This window comes from Bubalus bubalis, chromosome 4, assembly GCF_019923935.1.
Source record: "Bubalus bubalis isolate 160015118507 breed Murrah chromosome 4, NDDB_SH_1, whole genome shotgun sequence".
In the NCBI taxonomy this organism is placed as follows: domain Eukaryota; kingdom Metazoa; phylum Chordata; class Mammalia; order Artiodactyla; family Bovidae; genus Bubalus; species Bubalus bubalis.
The window spans coordinates 35,872,378-35,884,984 of NC_059160.1; the positions used below are offsets into that span (position 1 = coordinate 35,872,378).

Below are 12,607 nucleotides of genomic sequence, written 5' to 3' on the forward strand. Positions count from 1 at the left end.
TACAAAGGTACAGTGTGGGAGGGAGAACGTGGCCTGCTGGAGAGCTGCAGCTAGTCTTGGTGTCACTAAGGTTAGATGGGTATCGTGGCCTGGGATGGCAGGAGCTCAGCATAGGGGTCATCGATCCTCCCTGGGGGAAAGGATATCACCTTGTCCTGAAATTTGTTTAGTTTTTTGTTGATGACAGTGTTGGTTGTGAGAAACACAATTTTTCCAACTCTGTCCTGCGTTAAGAGTTCTACCTCTTCAGATTTTACATTGGGAAAAATATTGAGATTGTTTCAGAATTAGCCAGGATTCTGCGCCCTCCAGTTCAGTGTGTTGAGGTCACCTTTTATTCAGCCGACAGACATTCATGAAGCATACGTGAAGTCCAAGGAATTCTCTTTGCTGTGGATGGTAATACAGAGACAGGAAATGGCTTCTGCCTTTCAGGAAGCTCACAGTTAACAAAACAAACTTGAACTTTCAAAAGCCTCCTTATGGAAATAAAGATAATAGCAAAAGCAAAGAGGAAGGGCTTGTTCCTTACAACCATGGAAAGCAGAGAAATCTATTTAGAAGACAGTTCACTCTGATCATGGACTGAAGGACCAAAAGAAATGTGACAGGTGGACAGTGGTGTGAAGGTGGGCCCAGGGCTGGAAAGAGGAGCTTGGTGCGTAGGTAGGTAGAGTACCCTTGGGACGTAGCACAGTGTCTGGAGTCACTCAGTCTGGGGGTGTTGGGAGTAAAGAGAAACAAGGCTGAAAATGTGGCTGAGCCCCAACAGTGAGTATCTTACCTGCTGCACTGAGGAATTTGGACTTTATTCCAAGCTTTTTGAACAAGTTTTCTATGGGTCTTCTCTCCATCCCAGGCCGTCACCGTCTCTAGTCTCCTATCTGCTGTGTAGAAAACAGTACACCTTGGGATTTCCCTGATGGTCCAGTGGTTGACTCCCGGGGCTTCCACTACAGAGGAAGGAGAAGTGAAAGTGTTAGTCACTAAGCTGTGTCCGACTTTCTGCTACCCCACAGACTGTAGCCGCCAGGCTCCTCTATCCATGGGATTTTCCAGGCAAGAATACTGGAGTGGGTTGCCAAGCCCTCCTCCAAGGGATCTTCCCAACCCAGGGATCGAACCCAGGTCTCCCGCATCATAGGCAGATTCTTTACAGTCTGAGCCACCAGGGAAACCCCCCACTACAGGGGACATGGATTCAATCACTGGTCAGGGAACTAAGATCCCACATGCTGCAGGCTGTGGCCAAAAGAGAGAAAAAAAAGAAAAACCAGTTCACCTTATCCTGACACCACATGACAGGGACGCTCCTGGTTTTGCACAGATGACCAGGAAAATTGTGGTTTTTGGTTTAGAATCTTAAGGATGTTTCCCTGGTTAAAGCTTAATCCCTCAGTGTTGATTCTCTTCACTTCAGATTTTTTTCAGAACACAATTCAGTTTTTCTTTTTCTGTTTTTTTTCGCCCATGACACACTGTCAGTCCCTTTAAGGGTCTTGGATCTGGCAGTCATGTGTCTCTTGGGGGATGTGATCTGCATCTCCCCTGTGACTGTGGCCTGTTTTTCTCTTTTTTAAATAAAAAATTATTTATTTATTCTTGGCTGCGCTGGGTCTTCGTTTCAGCGCAGGCTTTCTCTGGTTGTTGCAAGCAGAGGCTGCTCTTCATTGTGGTGCGTGGGCTTCTCATTGCAGTGGCTGATCTCAGGCACTAGGCAAGACGGCTCCGTAGTTGTGGTGCACAGGCTTCGTTGGTCCATGGCATGTGGAATCTTCCCAGACCAGGGATTGATCCTGTGTCTCCTGCATTGGCAGGTGGATTCTTACCCACTGTGATCCACTGTACCACCAGGGAAGTCCCACAATTCAGTTTTTCACTCATTTTTGTGTTCATTATATAATTTGACTGTTAACAGTTACTGGAAATAGATCAGATAATGTACAGTCAGATAAGTCACTTCCAAAAGCCTAAATGAGTAGCCCAAGATGGTTCAGCTAGGAGAATTTGAGGACGGATTAGAAATAGCAACGTCAGGACCCTCTTTGGTCCAGGGTTCCTTCCATGAAGTCCTTATGCCATGGCTTTCCATTCTTTCTGCTGATAAATTTCCATTCTGACTGCTGATAAATGCATGCCTGCCCTGTTATGACATCGACAAGATGTTTGCATGGGTTCATCCCTGTTGGGTGTGACTTAAGTATTTTGAAATGGCTGAGATTATGGGTTACATCCATAATCATTACACAGATAGAAACTGACTGGCTTATATGGGAGTTTGCCCATAGCCGTCTTATTATTTTTTCTCTAAGGAACAGCCTAACTTCTTAGTAAGCATTTATCATTCAACTGATAATTTTTTTTCTGGAAATAACACAAATCATTGGAATTTTTATTCTTAACCTCATACATTTAGCAGGAAAATTGTTTTTCTGTCTTTCAGATATTTAGCAAGCTAAGACAGTTAAGTATGTACTACCTTTGTGAATCATTTTTAAGCAATAGGACTTGCCAAGTTAAGTACACAACTTAAAATACTTGTAAGGAAAAAAAAACTTGCTCTTTAAATATGCTCTTTGATTTTGTCCAGAGCAATAGAGTTGGCCTTTGAAAGTCACTACTGAGAACAACTAGGTTGTGAGGCAGCTGTAAATAAGGGAGAAGATACTGGTTTGTATAATTAAGAACCACAGACATCGAGTACTAACCTGTAGGATTCCTATAGAGGGGTGGTGGTGTTGACCCTGGGAGAGGCTTGGGAGGTTGTTTTACCATATTCTCTTTTTGAAGAGCAGCCCCTGGAGAATAGACGTGAGAGGTTGCATAGTGGTTGATGAGGGACTCAGATTTGCCACCCTTCTCTGTTCAAATCCTCAAGTGCTCTCTGTTACCATTAGGGTCAGGCCTCACTCCCCCACCTGACCTGGCCCTTCTTGTCTCTGAAGGAAGTGTGGGAGAGGGAGGCATTTCCTTGTCTGATAACAAAGGCACCCAAGAGAGAATAGATAAAAGTAAGTACTTGTTTATCAGCGCTGAGTGAATGCAATTTGATGGCATTATATTAATGACAATAAGATTTAGGCCTGTCTCCGAAACGAAGATGGAACTCCTCTAACATACTATTTTAAAAAATAAAATAGACTCTAATCAAGTATGCAGAGGCTCCTGAGCTTCCAATAGAGAGAGCCGATCTGGAACACTTTGTAAAATTCTAAGGTCAAATCAAGTTATTTTTAAGCTCCTAAATGACTGGGGCAATGCCTAAATATAATACCCATATATATATCTGGAAGCCAGACTGGCCAGCCTCTCCTGTTTAGCAAGAATACCTGCAGTGGTGGTCACAAAACCTCTAAGCTCCTTCATTCCTATCTTTATTTATTTAATATTACATTAATTATACACTACTATGTATATAATTTATTAATAATGATATTAATTGTGTTAATAGATAATAAATATTGTTTCACTTGCAGTCCAGAATGTTTTAGATTTTAGACAGAAACCTGCATATGTACATGTATTTTGGTGGGGAGCCAATTCGAAAGCCATGGGATGAGAACCTTAAAAAACAGGCACATGGATAAAATTCATATCCAGGAAAGAGGCAGGGCAACAACTAGGCCAGCGTCCTTCAGTTTCAAAGTATAGTCGATAAAGTTACAAGAGTATTGCACATAATGGTGGTGCCTTACAGTTTTCAGGTCGATCTCACATCTTTTAAATTATTTGATTATCACAGCAAACGTGCCTGAATGGTAGGCTTAAACATCACTCACATTCTCCATGTCAAGTTCAATCATAGACTACATCATCTGATATAACAGGTATCCAGAACATTCTTCCATAGTCACACTGGTCTTGGTGTGTCTTGGCCAACTTCTAGGTGTCTTTTTTGAGAGAGTCAGTACATGAGGGTGTCTACAAAAGAAGCCTGAAGCAGCAGGGCTTCTCTGTTCTCTTAGAACCTCACAATCAGGTTAAAAGCAAGTTTCAACTCAGCTACTACACACGCAGTTGACTTTTAAGCTTTGAGCTTTGTGTCTTTAGGTGTTTTGGTATACCTTTCGAGAAATGCTTACTCAAAACAGAAAACAACATGGCAGAGAAGGTTCTTGGTCTTTAAGTTACCATCAGAAATTTAGGCTTTACTAGTAAGATCATCTGCCTCTTGAGAAACCTATATGCAGGTCAGGAAGCAAGAGTTAGAACTGGACATGGACCAACAGACTGGTTCCAAATAGGAAAAGGAGTATGTCAAGGCTGTATATTGTCACCCTGCTTATTTAATGTATATGCAGAGTATATCATGAGAAACGCTGGACTGGAAGAAGCACAAGGTGGAATCAAGATTGCCGGGAGAAATATCAATAACCTGAGATATGCAGATGACACCATCCTTATGGCAGAAAGTGAAGAGGAACTCAAAAGCCTCTTGATGAAAGTGAAAGAGGAGAGTGAAAAAGTGGGCTTAAAGCTCAACATTCAGAAAACGAAGATTATGGCATGTAGTCCCATCACTTCATAGGAAATAGATGGGGAAACAGTGGAAACAGTGTCACACTTTATTTTGGGGGGTTCCAAAATCACTGCAGATGGTGACTGCAGCCGTGAAATTAAAAGATGCTTACTCCTTGGAAGGAAAGTTATGACCAACCTAGATAGCATATTCAAAAGCAGAGACATTACTTTGCCAACAAAGGTCCCTCTAGTCAAGGCTATGGTTTTTCATGTGGTCATGTATGGATGTGAGAGTTGTACTGTGAAGAAAGCTAAGCACTGAGAATTGCTGCTTTTGAAGTGTGGTGTTGGAGAAGACTCTTGAGAGTCCCTTGGACTGCAAGGAGATCCAACCGGTCCATCCTAAAGGAGATCAGTCCTGGGTGTTCATTGGAAGGAATGATGCTAAAGCTGAAACTCCAATATTTTGGCCACCTCATGCGAAGAGTTGACTCATTGGAAAAGACACTGATGCTGGGAGGGATTGGGGCAGGAGGAGAAGGGGACGACAGAGAATGAGATGGCTGGATGGCATCACCGACTCGATGGACATGAGTTTGAGTGAACTCCGGGAGTTGGTGATGGACAGGGAGGCCTGACGTGCTGTGATTCATGGAGTCACAAAGAGTTGGACATGACTGAGTGACTGAACTGAACTGAGATGATCTTAGCCTGTTCATTCAAGGGTAGAAGTGTCTCTGAAACACTTTAGCAAGCTCACTTACTAGAATTATCTAATTTCACCAATGTGATCCTGTTTCTAACACTCATCATGCTAATTAACAAGCAGCTGATTCCACCAAAGAAAATCCACCCAGTCAGGTAATGATCTAAGTGTCCCCAAAGCATTTGTCTGTTGTAACGCCCTCTCAAGTGTGCTCCTCTCCTTGGACAATGCACTCCTTCTCCCATCAGCCTCAGCACTGTCACAGACTAGCACAGGCTGTTTCTGCTGAAAATCTTCCAAAAGTATATTACAGATGTTGAAACTCATCTCAGCTGTTGGCGATATCTTGGAAGATTACATTATTATTTGTGTACTCTATTTAATAAAAAAGAGAGGTGTGCTTATTAGCAGTCACATTAGTTTGATTAGAGAATAGTCTCAACAAAATGTGAAAAGTGGGTTTTGCCCAAACTAAGGTAGCATGGGTAGTACATGTGTATATTATCTGCTTAATGTCTGTTTGCATTATAACAACTTTAGACAGCCTAAAGAGTGAGTGAGTCTCAGGTGTAATTTTCTAAGAAAAAATATGAGCTAAAGATTTAAACATTTCTAACTGAGGTAAAGCTAAGGTTTTGACACCCACTCATACGTACAAACACTTTAAACAAGCTACAGCCTGGTGAATGCTATGTGCAAATATTTACATATTTGAGTATGTGGTAGATGCAGTTTGGTAGTTAAACTTGATATACATGATTTGGGGAGAGAGGTTGGATGCATTACCTGTAGAATAGATGTGAGTCAATGGCATGTGTATATATATTTTTTCTAAGTCTTAATATAAATTTAACCTATATGTCACTATATTCTATTGCTATCCCCCAAAGGAAAAATATATTGAATTTTCCACTCTACTTACCAACATGTGGCAGTAGTTACCACAGTTGGTAGTAGATGAAGAACAATGACTAGATAAGCTTGAGCTGGAAGCTGGTGAAGAAGAGAGTCAGCTGCAGGGAGCATTCACACTGGCCCGGGCAGGAAGGTAAATTAGAGAGAAAAACTGAGAGAAGCGCCCTCCCAAACGTGAAGGAGACAGCCTCATGAACAAAGAGCTAGCCAGCTGCATTGAGGCTGAAGTTGGAAGCCAAGTAGGGTAAGGACTTGACTTCTGGCGATGAGGAGAGCCTTTGTGATCGTCTCCAGAAGAGTGAGGTAGCACTGAACTGAGGAGTCTGAGGAAATGTAGGTCGATTTTTAAATGATGAGAGTCGTTTGATGTATAATGTATCTGAGCACTTGTAATGTGCCAGGTCCTAAGCACTTTATATGCATTAATTCATTTAAATCTCACAACCACCTCAGAGAGTCTCTGCTTTTTTCCTCACCTTTTAATTTATGCAAAAATTGATGCACAGAATAATTTGCCCAAACTCACAGGGGTAGAAGAGTGGGGCAGAAGAGCTCAGGTTCTAACTCAGGCATGGCTCCACCGCTCTGGACTTCAGCTGCCATTTCATCCTGAAGCTTCACTGTGGATGAGAGAGGCTGGTGCTCATGTATTCTTTGTCCTGAGTTGAGTGGTGGCGACACAGAAACAGCGCCTTGAGGAAATCTCACAAGGCTTGAGGATGGTTCAACAGCACAGGTAGTTCCCACTGCTGAGGTGGAGTCGGGACTCAGGGAGGCAGGGGCCAGCTTTCATTGTGGGAGGTGGGAGAGGAGAATCAGGGAAGGCCTGTTGGAGAAGACCCTTAAACTGAGGCTCACAGTGGCAAACTTCGGAGTGTAGATTTAAAACATCACATGTAAGAAACTGGATTTCGTCCTTAGGTCTCCTTCTTTATGTTTTTATCAAATTTTCTAAGTACCCTTCTCTCATGGGTAAAAACTGATTGAAGCAAACATGCCACGTCTTTAAAAGCCTGCAGTGAGTTTGTCCTAATGAGGTTCTGAACCCACGAATGTGGACATTTTGTTGTTGTTTGGTTTGGCTAGGTGCGTTGGTGTGCTCTATTACTCATAATTACATGTGACTTTCTCTCTAGAGAAAGAAAAACCAAAGACTTCCCTCGCATGTTCTATTTTAAGAAAAAAGCACATACATATATGCAGTAAAGTGGTCAGTTTTTTTGGTTAAAAAGATGGAGTAACCATTATGCTTTCTGTGGAGTCTTTACTCTTCTTCTGTAATCATTTCTGTGCTTTCACTAAAAGCACCTTACAAGAAATAAAATTGTTGCCTAGATGAAGAGAATGGGGAAATTAGCACAAAATAGTTCTGGAAATCTCTCCAGCCCTTCTGAGTGAATGTCCCTCTGGGCCACAGGTGCCTGCTTTCCACTATGTGGTTATGTGATGCAGCTGAATTTATTGTTTCTTATTTATGTAATAGTTTTGTATTCTAGTCTTTAAAAGCAAGCAAATTATAACTTTTTGAAACCCAATAAATTCCATAAAACAGAGTTGTTGGTTTTTTGGGTTTTTTTTTGTATTTTTTTACTTATCCAAAAGTTGTTTTATTCCAGTGGCTCACTCTTGGTTTTGCTTGAGGGTTTATTGACCTAAATAATAGTAAGAACCATGAACTAAGTGGTTATCATATGTTCAGGGCTGTGGTAGGTTCTTCACTCACATTTTTGTTTATTTTCACAATTCTACGAGGTAAATTTACTCATTTAACAAATGAGAAAATAGCCTTGGAGAAATTTCTTAAAGGACAGAAAGTTAAGTGCCCACTGGGGAATCTGGTCGGCTAGAATGAGGCTGGCATATGGAGAAGCAGCAGAGCTGGGGAGGAGCCTGCACTGAGCAAAGAATGCTGCCTGGGGTTATGCTGGGGGCTCTGAGCGCCCGGTGCCCTGGTCTTGCATGAGTGAGCCTTCTCGTCCGTGGGGGTGCGTGTTTATTTACAAGCCCTTTATGGCAGAGTTTGCACTCATTGCAGCAGGCAGGGAGATGGCATGAAGGGAAAAGTGGCTTTGGTGTAAAGATGAGTGGTGAGGACTGTGGCAAATTAGAGAGCTCAGAATTACCTAAGTGTGGGGCGGGGGAGAGGGGGCAGTCCATGCTCAGCTCCAGCTGATCACTGCCCTTAGGACACATGGGTGGACCAGGGTTTGACAAATCTTCAAGTTTTTTTTTTTTTTTTCAGAGAAGTCGTATGTTTGGAATTTTGGGGTAATTTCCATCCTTAAAAAAAAATAAAACCACTTACTTTGGTCAAACAAAACAAAATCCCAGATAATAGAAGGTGAGTTTGTGCTCTGAAAACTTTAACAGTGTCCCCATGTTAGCTGGTGGGAGTGGGGTCGGGGCAGCGCTAAAGTCCTAGGTTTTTGGGAGAGGACTTCTTGGCTACCTGAGGATCCTCTGCCAGGGGATGGAAATATCGGACTGTTGGGATAGTCTCATTTCAAGAATAATTAAAATCAAGCTAGTTTTTGTTTTTAATTCATGGAATGAGATTTTAATTCAGTGATTTTTTTTAAAGATAAATTCCTTTAAAACTTTCATCTTAAGAATGAAGGATATCAAACTGCCAGCCTTAACAAACAATATATTAAATATAATATTGGGGAGTGTGAAAGGACATTATTAGTATATTCTCCTGTAAATTTAGATTTTGTCCAGTAGAAAATAAGCAATAGATGAGTGCTTTTTATGGGTTTATAGGCAGCATAAGGAAATACTGAGGCAATTGTTTTATTAAAAAAGGAAAGACATATATTGTTAGGGTGAATTCTCTCCTGATCTGCTGGGTCAGGCCTGCTTCACTTGTCTTATTTTGGCATAGAAGATGAACTTTTGTCCTTAATGATAAATTATATGGTCATCCTACATAACATTAATGTGTTCTTTAGTTGCTGATCTCTTTCCCATGGAGGTGGAATGAGGCAGGCATGCTGGATGGCCATGCTGCTTCTTGTAAAATTAATCATTGAAACAAAGGCGTGTTCACCTCAGAGTGACTCTCAGCCTTTCCTGAAGGATCTTGCTGTTACTGTCAGGGTTTTACTTGTCTGCACCACTTAAAGGGTGATTGATGATTTCTACCTTATAGTTTTCAAAGGCATCCTTCTTGTTAACTTTAACCTACTCTCCTAATTTCACATCTGTATCAAATTTAACTTGTGGTATGTGATGGAAGCATAGCAATCCCTATGTCAAGGGTCTATATTAAAACTTCTTTATAATCATCCTTAAATGGCACTGAGGTAAAGATAATAAAACTCTGATTTTATTGATAGAAAAGCACATTTCTAGGCAAACATCTTATATAATATTGGAGATATTGGGTGCTACTTTCTGGATATATCAGTTGTTTTCAGAAATTATTTTTATAGTGAATTATATGCTGAATTAAATGATAGTCCACATCTTTTTCAACTTGGGATTAATCTTATAGGTATGTTAATCAAGTTTGAATGGAAAAGTCTGAGGACATAGATAAAAATCTAAAACTGACAGATTGAGAATTCAGAATGATTAAATGACTTAAAACAATGAAACACTAAAAGACTAAATTTAATGGGTCAGAATATGAATCTCTGCATTTAGATTCAAAATAATAACAGTTACGCAAGTACAGTAATGAGGAAACAACACGGCTGGTATGAAAAAGACCTAATGGTTTTAGCGTAACAAGTTTCAGTTCAGTTTAGTTCAGTCACTCAATCGTGTCCGACTCTTTGCAACCCCATGAATCGCAGCACGCCAGGCCTCCCTGTCCATCACCAACTCCCGGAGTTCACTCAGACTCACGTCCATCCAGTCAGTGATGCCATCCAGCCATCTCATCCTCTGTCGTCCCCTTCTCTTCCTGCCCCCAATCCCTCCCAGCATCAGAGTCTTTTCCAATGAGTCAACTCTTCTCATGAGGTGGCCAAAGTACTGGACTTTCAGTTTTAGCATCATTCCTTCCAAAGAAATCCCAGGACTGATCTCCTTCAGAATGGACTGGTTGGATCTCCTTGCAGTCCAAGGGACTCTCAAGAGTCTTCTCCAACACCACACTTCAAAAGTATCAATTCTCCGGTGCTCAGCCTTCTTCACAGTCCAACTCTCACATCCATACATGACCACAGGAAAAACCATAGCCTTGACTAGAGGGACCTTTGTTGGCAAAGTAATGTCTCTGCTTTTGAATATGCTGTCTAGGTTGGTCATAACTTTCCTTCCAAGGAGTAAGCATCTTTTAATTTCATGGCTGCAGTCACTATCTGCAGTGATTTTGGAGCCCAAAAAAATAAAGTCTGACACTGTTTCCACTGTTTCCCCATCTATTTCCCATGAAGTGATGGGACCGGATGCCATGATCTTCGTTTTCTGAGTGTTGAGCTTTAAGCCAACTTTTTCACTCTCCACTTTCACTTTCATCAAGAGGCTTTTGAGTTCCTCTTCACTTTCTGCCATAAGGATGGTGTCATCTGCATATCTCAGGTTATTGATATTTCTCCCTGCAATCTTGATTCCAGCTTGTGTTTCTTCCAGTCCAGCGTTTCTCATGATGTACTCTGCATATAAGTTAAATAAGCAGGGTGACAATATACAGCCTTGACATACTCCTTTTCCTATTTGGAACCAGTCTGTTGTTCCATGTCCAGTTCTAACTCTTGCTTCCTGACCTGCATATAGGTTTCTCAAGAGGCAGGTCAGGTGGTCTGGTATTCCCATCTCTTTCAGAATTTTCCACAAACTAATAGGAAATACCGGTTTTTAAGAAGTTAGCCCAAACTTTCATTTCTGGTGGTATTTGAGACTGTATACTCTATTCTTCCACCACAAACTAAAAATAAAAATGTTAGATAAATTTTGTAAATATGGCTATAAAATTGTTGAGAAAGAAACATTGGACTGAAAGTGAAAATGAGAGCCCAGAGAGGTGAGTGGACATCCAGTGTGAGAGCGCGTGCCAAATCCAGCAAATATATGCTTTGATTTCCTTGGTCTCCTGTTGCTTTGGAGACAGGAGACAAAGCCCAGAGTCTGTGCTAGGGGAAAATGTTTGATATAAGATGTCTCCACAGAAATCTGGGACCACCTCCCCTGAAGGCTACTTCCATAGTGCAGTGTTGAACAAGAAACACAGCTTTCCCTCTGACCTCCTCCCAGCCCCTTAGCAACTCGAAGGAAAACTGCCTATCTAATATTTAATAACAAGTAACCAGTATCCATGCAGGTTTACAGTCCTAATTTGGATCTATCCAGGCGAGCCCCCAAAGGGGGAAATATATACAGTTGTAAACAGTGGTTCCAGCATAGTAGCTCAAAGGCAGAAGCAGGCACAGGGTCTTTCTGGAGTAATCTTTCTTCAACCTAGGCTTCAAAGAGTTCAAAAAAATGTAACCACAAGAAAACTTAACTCACAGTCAAAAACTATAAAACAGACAAGTAAAGCCAAGTGTCAGCAATAGAACCAGCCACAATAGTAGGAACAGAATTAGACATGTGGTGATTCTAGATACAATTGTCAGACAGAGAACGTAAACTAGCTTTGTACTGAAGAAATGAGAAGGTTAAAAATGTGAGTAAATAGCAAATGAATGTAACCATGACAGAGGAGGTCTGAAAACTAAATAGAGCTTTGGGAAATTAAATATATAATTGGAATTTAAAAATCAAACAGGCTTAATGGTAAATTTGACATAGGCAAAGAGAGCTAACCAACTGGAAGGCAGTTCTGAGCCTTTTGTCACCCATAGTAAGGCACTCATTTACTGACACGTGTAGACACACAGATACATGTGTATAATTTAAGCCAATGTTTTGATAAACTGATCGTATATCCTCCTAAGGGTAGTGTTCTTTGCTGTTTTCCTTTCTAATTTGCACTTTTTCATTAAAAAAAAAAAAAAGTTGGGTTTTATCTCAGAAATTTTGCGAACCACAATGGTCATTACCACAGTTTTGAGGAAAACTGATTTTAATAAAGTTGAAAACAGATATTGTTATGGCCACCACTGTTCACAGCACTTTACGTGGCCCACCACAAAACACCTGGAAGAAAACAAAACGTCAGTTGTGTCAAACATAACTGTGATGTAGTTTACACATGAACTCCTGTAGAATGGAGTAATGCTGGGGATGATGAGCAGCCAGGACAGCGTGGCACCTCTCAGTCAGAAGGGATGCTGCCCAGAAACAGCTAGCCCCAGCCCACACCTGTGCGTGTCGGCCCCTTTCCCAGCTTTGAAAATGAATGGATCACTGATTCGAATATCAACATAATGTTGAGTGGAAAAAGCAGATTGCAAAGATCATATGCGGTCTAATTCTATTTAGATGAAGTCAGAGATTTGAGCACACTGAACAGTAGATTTTAGGGATACAATAGTTTAGGGATGCAGAGGTGTGATTTGACTATTTTTAAAAGGCAAGAATAAACACAGAATTTAGGAGAGTTATTGCCTGCTGGTGGAGGATAAAGGGAGTGTG

At 41.2% G+C, this 12,607-nt stretch overlaps 1 protein-coding gene across 12 annotated transcripts in view; it reads left to right on the top strand.

Moving 5' to 3' along the window:
- The window catches only part of RASSF8 (Ras association domain family member 8), a 137,101-nt gene that overhangs the window by 18,023 nt on the left and 106,471 nt on the right, over window positions 1-12,607 (top strand). For 2 of the 12 annotated variants that reach the window (XM_045165323.1, XM_044941260.2), the window contains exon 1: window positions 6,679-6,818. The exons of 4 other annotated variants lie outside the window; for them this stretch is intronic. The gene's annotated coding sequence lies outside the window, so the exon portion shown is untranslated. Of the gene's footprint in view, window positions 1-5,634; window positions 6,327-6,374; window positions 6,416-6,678; window positions 6,819-8,349; window positions 8,424-12,607 lie in introns of those variants that run through there. 6 more of the 12 variants (XM_045165324.1, XM_044941261.2, XM_044941262.2 and 3 more) reach the window with 6 other exon arrangements.